This window comes from Malaclemys terrapin, chromosome 1, assembly GCF_027887155.1.
Source record: "Malaclemys terrapin pileata isolate rMalTer1 chromosome 1, rMalTer1.hap1, whole genome shotgun sequence".
NCBI lineage: Eukaryota > Metazoa > Chordata > Testudines > Emydidae > Malaclemys > Malaclemys terrapin.
Window position 1 is genome coordinate 15,464,784 of NC_071505.1, and position 6,326 is coordinate 15,471,109.

Genomic DNA, 6,326 nt, shown 5'->3' on the forward strand with positions numbered 1-6,326 from the left:
TCACCTAAATTGCTTGATTCGTCTACTGCAAAAGACATGTATTTGGCGGGGGCTTTTTAATCGGAAAGCAGTGCTGACACAATTCTTGTAAATTGCCTCCAATCTTCACCGTACCGTGGAACCGGACAGGGGAACTTGCCTTCACGTGGTTCACAATGTCATATTTGTTTTCAGCTCCAGCAAAAAGCTCTTCCAGCATTTCCAATGGGCACTCATTCACAAGCTTGGCATCCAGGAAAGGCCTTTTCTTTTTAGCTAGTATCAACATTACCCGAAGAGAAGTGGCTGTTTCTTTTTCCTGTACAGTCGCTGATGTTGTGAGAATGACATTTGAAGTGTGATACGAAGACTTCAGATTTTCAATTTTGTCACGTTTTGTAACACTGCCAGGAGGATAGGCCCTGTTGAAGTTACTGTGCTCTGATTCAAAGTGGCACCTCATGTTGATCACCTTACACACCCAGAGAGTGATTTGGCATATTAAACACAAAGGATTTGCATTTAAATGAGGTGGCATAACAAAAGGAAAATCCACTGTCCAGTTTGGATTAAAAGCTCAGTTTTCACTGTCTACTTTGCAACATTTACTTATGCTCACATTCATTTTTGGCTCCATGTCCTAGTTCAATCTTAGCCAATGCTATCATGAGAACTTAAGATCGAGTAAGCATTTTTTGCCCCGGCACCTCTAGGCTTGGCAGTTCATAACCCTGGTACCTCTGGGCTCCCAGCCAGCAGCCGATGCTCTCCGGGCACCCAGCTCTGAAGATAGCGCCATTAGGGCCAGCGCTTCCATTTAGGTGACCTAGGCAGTCGCCTAGGGCAGCAGGATTTGGGGGGGCAGCAATTCTGCAGCAGGGGGTCCTTCCGCGCTCCGGGTCTTTGGCGGCAATTCTGTGGTGGGGGGTCCTTCCGCGCTCCGGGACCCGCCGCTGAAGTGCCCCAAAGACCGGAAGCGCGGAAGGACCCCCCGGCGTGGAATTGCCGCCGAAGACCGGGAGCGCAGAAGGACCCCCGCCTAGGGCGACAAAAACCCTGGCGCCGCTCCTGAGCGCCATCGCTAGCAGCAGGGTAGAAGTAAGGGTGGCATATATTGCCACCCTTACTTCTGCCTTGCTGCTGGCAGTGACACCGTCTTCAGAGCTGGGTGCTTGATCAGCAGCCACCACTCTCTGGCTGCCAAGTCAGTGCTTAATTTGTGCCGGGTCTGAGCTGTGGCACCTCGTTCATTACAAATTAAGCACTGCCAGTAAGTTACTTACTAAGGAAGTCATAGGCAAATGATAGGCAGCACATCAGTATTCATGAATTTAATTATAAACACAAGCCATATTTGGCCCACTGGCCGCCTATAGAGTATCACTGCCTTAGACCTTCATCATCACCAACAAACACAGGCTTCTCTCCCTTCCGCTCTAGGAAAACACCGTTAGTTATGAGTAAGCAGCAGGCTGTTATAGAGACTGAAACCAAGCCATAGCGGCTGACCTGAATACATAAACTAAACCAGGGTAATAAACCTCTGATTATTAAGGCCCAATTACAAGTCGCATTGCATTAGAGGATCTGTTTATGATACAGCTTTATGCTGTAATGTAGATGGAATCTTAGCTGTGTTCCTGAACTGCGCTGAAGCCTTGGCCATGTTCAAGAATGAGTAAAGGTCATCTCTAAATGTTTAGCACTGTTTGGGAACACAGTTAAGGTCCCGTCTAAACTACAAAATGGAATATATTTTAATTGGAATGAGGGATGACTATTGTATCTGGATCCCTTAATATGATGCTGTTAGTAGTGTAGATAAGTGCTCATGCTGCCTGCATGAATACATTTCCTGCTGGCTGCTTATACAGTTTTGTTTGTATAATGGGAAACAATAAGTGAAACAAAGAGAAACCTTTTGATTTAGGGTTTGTCTACATGCAGTTTAGTATTGTTTTATCTATGTCAGTTTAGAAACTGGTCAAGGAACAGGAGACTAGAAAATGTACAAAACAAAACAAAACAAACTAGAATCTTGTGTGTTCTGGAATTGTTAATATCTCCTTACCTCTGGCTGCCTTGTCATGCATAAAGAGCAATAGTAATACTGGCTGGTGAAGTGGTTCTTCGCCTTTACCACGCCCTTTAATGTTGTCACAACAGAAAAACAGTTTGGGGACACCACATCTATAAAGCTGTAGTTTCATTGATTCCAAGACCAGGAGGGTCTACCGAGATCATGTAGTCATGCCTCCGGTATAACACAGGCCAGAGAATGTTCACAAAATAATTCCTGTTTCAAATAGAGTACATCTTTTAGACACTGTATAAAAAAGGATGGTGATCCTCACCACCCCAGACCGGGATGTGTCCCTCAGTTTGAGAGAACTTGTGGACTAGTACATTACATAGCCAATGCACTTTATACACATTCATTTTTCAGTAACAAAAATATAGTATTGATGCCAAACACTGCAGTAACTTGCTGCTCTACACCATTTCTGTAGAATAACTAGTACTTTTGATAGATTCTTGCAGCCTGTGGCATATTCAGATTCTTTAACTATAGGGGAATTGTATAGATTTTTTGTTTTATAGCAGCTATATTTATATGATAGAAGGTTAGGTGATTAATCAATTCTGATTTTTGAATCTTAGCCTAATAAACAAAACAGGCTGGAATAAGTTATTTTTATAGCCAAGTGACAAGATATACCGATGTACAGTTTGAACATTCTGAATATAGAAAAAGGAATGTAAGAGAAAAAAAAATAGATGAAGGCCACCAAAAGCATTCGATTGAAGTTAATGGCATTTACCAGGGACAGTGGTTTTGATAAGTATTTTCCACTGCTATGTCTGTCATTTTTCTGAATTTTATAGAACATTTTTATATCGCTGTTTTGCATTTAGCTTTAATGTTTTCTGTTCATTAAATCACAAAAGTAATAAAAACCGAATGATCAAAATTTCTACAGCAGTGCAGGAATAGGCCTAATGTACAATATTATAATTTAGCAAACATCTTGATTGACTATTAAAATCCACATTAAGATCAGAACTGGAATACAGAAGATGTGGTCTCCTGAGAGCTTCATTTACTATAGTGGAGACGAAGCTGCTGCTGCAGCAAAATTATTAAAAATAAGAATACAAACAACCCTTGTCCTAAAGGTGATAGATCCACACCAAACTAAACATATGAAGGTTTGTCCTCAACACCAGAGGTTTCAATTTATTTGCCTGTTTTATCAGTAACTTGGACAGAGTGAAAATGGTTGGCTTTTTTTGCTTTATGAACAAATGGTGATGGGGCCATAGGTAGAGAAATCTAGATGAATAGAGAAGGCCTGATAGAAGGATAAAGACTTTTTTCTTATTACCTCAGAAATATTAAATACATTCTTAACTTCCCTGTTTTGGTCTCTTTGAAGGACCAAAGAACTAGGATGGAAGCATTTTCCCCACACCCACTTGATGGAAATTTAACAAAGAGGTCATTCTTCCCAACTGTTTGCTAGATACGAGTTAAAAAGCAATGAAACAAAATAAAGTATTCAACAATCTGTCTAAACATCCCTTCCCTTTGCAGTTGCCCAGGTTTCACTTCCTTGGGACTCATGTCATGATCCTGTTTTCAATTCTTCCAGGAAGAAGAGGGTAACAAGACCTGAATCTCTAGCAAACAGCAGCAACAGAGCAGAAAAATTATATTGACAAAACCTTTCAACTTCTTTATACATCGTAAAGAAAGAAAAGAACTCCCCTCCCATTTTGGGTCATCTTTACAGCAAAAGGCTCTGGAGACATTGAAAATAAGTTTAAAATGCTAGGGTTTTTTTTTTTTTTTTTTTTTAAACGTAATATACTTTGCCTTCCAACTTAATTGCTTTGGCTTGTGAATTCCCTTTTTATTGCCTAGAAGTTTTCACCCCTTGATTATATTTGTTTGAAGTTTGAACATTTAAAACTGAATGCATTTCTCTCTGCTTATGTACACCATGTACAAATGGCTTTGTGTACTTGGCTGATGGAATCTGGCTTTCAAAATAATGCATAATCATACATTATCTTTGGCACCCACATCTGAAAAATTTGGCCTGAAGCAACTTGCTAAAAACTGCATAGGAAGTTAGTGCCAGAGCAATGATTAGAACTCAGGAGTTGCTAACTCTTTGTCCTAGGCACAACACTAGAGCATGCCCTCAGTATTTTTTTTTTTTTTTTTAAAGTCTACAGCCTTCTTGCTTTGTTTGAGTTACAATCTGCATTTACCAAGACAAAACAAAAAAAACTGTGACCTACAAATTACATGTTTCTAGCAAGATTTAGTTGTAAAGTGCTCTATTATTGTCACCTAAATAATCACCCATTTGGAGTTTAGAATGGTTCAATTAGAAATAATATCCATATCAATTCTGACTAAGGATAACGCTGCACTTCCACTTCAGAATGCAAATTCTGACAGTTAGAACAACTTGATTGCTTTGTCAGGCACTGCAAAATGAGAGGTTTAGAAGACATAAGGCACTGGTAGGAGAAAGTTGCTTCTCTGAAAGGTCAGTAAAAAAGGTTCTCAATGAAAAAGAAGTTAATGTGACTGCTTGATTGTTGCAGATTTTCATTCACACTTCGTCTTTTGTTAGTCTTAAATATTCTACCCCTTACCCGTCCTTATCTAAGATGTTGATCTCTTCTAACATTCAAGCTATCTTCAGTAAATGTGAAATGTTCCCTTCAGATGACCAGTCAACTAACCAGTGTAACAAGAAATATCCACAAAACAGTGCATTCTTCTGCTCAAGGCCAGTCTCATGTCAATCATTGGTCTGAAATGTGACAGATCTTTATAACAAGTTTTACACTTACAGCATCTCTGAGGAATGCAAAGCGCTTTATAAATATTTATTTAGCCTAAATGAGATGCCTGAGACAATTATTTTACAATTGGTTAAAACTGATACAAAAGTAAAATATGCAGTGTAGTTGTAGCTGTACCTTTCCAGGATATTAGAGAGACAAGGTGGGTGAGGTAATAGCTTTTATTGGACCAACTTCTGTTGGCTTGATAGCTTGTCTCTCTCACCAACAGTAGTCCAATAAAAGATATTAACTCACCCCCATTGTCTCACAAAAGTAAAGTGTCTTCTCCAAAATCAAAAAGCAAGTTAATGAAAACCAGACCCTAAGTCTCAGTCCCCTTGTGTAGACCACAGGACGTACAGAATGGCCAGAGATTTAGATCCAATTTTTTTGCAATAACAATTGGTTTTGGGTGCCCCATTTCAGACCCTCTCAGCCTCAGTACAAATGAGCACCTGCAGTTACCACTGATTTCATCTGAAGTTGTGGATGGTCAGCACTGCAGAAAATTTTGACCTTGGAGTCTGATTTTGGGTGCCTTGGGTCTGATTTCACAAATGCTGAGCACCCACAGCTCCCATTCACATCAATGGAAGTTATGCTCATCTTCGGAGGTTGGGGCAGTGGGGGGAACAAGACCAAAGTTTTCTAGAGTAGCCACTAAAGGTCTGATCATGCTACCATTGAAATCAATGGGATTTTTGCTAAAGATTTCAATGGAAACAAGACCGGATCTTTAAGCATCTGCTGGATGAACAAGCCAGGTTCATCTCTAATGATTATGGTAACTCTTATTTAAGATTCTTAGTTTACAACCCTTGATACTCTTGAGGGTGGCTCCTGGACACATTTCTTGCAATAACAACAATCACAGATTTTCTTACTTCCCAGCCTGAATTTCAATCAGTTAGTGAGACCCAGTGGGTGAGGTAGTACCTTTTGGTCAAATAAAAGATATTACCTCACCCACCTTGTGTCTCTAATATCCTGGGACCAACATGGCTACAACACTCCATACAACAATCTGGCAAACACATTTAAAGCAACTGGTTCAGCAAAGTACACTGAATTCTATTCGGCGAGAGAGCTGTATAGGGTGCAAGTCTCACTCTTTTTGGAAGGTGATAGAGCGCAGCTAAACTAAGCATATGCAGGGCTCTTCCTCCTGGTATAGTTATTAGTAGTGTTCCTTACCCTAGGGTACAATTACACAGCCTAACATTGTTGGGGAAGGCAGGTAAGCTTTTAGATAAACAGCATGATGCATTCCTTCCACTGTTAAATGGAATCTCATTTCGGTGTTTTACAGCACAGAGTTAACTGCTGACTTATGGATAAAAGGATTAAAAATCATCCCAGAGTTTATGCTTCTTAATAAAAAGAATTAGACACTTTTAGATAATCAACTCATCCCACTACTTTGATATCACAAGAGATGTCAAGCTGTATGGAACAACCTATCACAACCTACCTATTAGGGC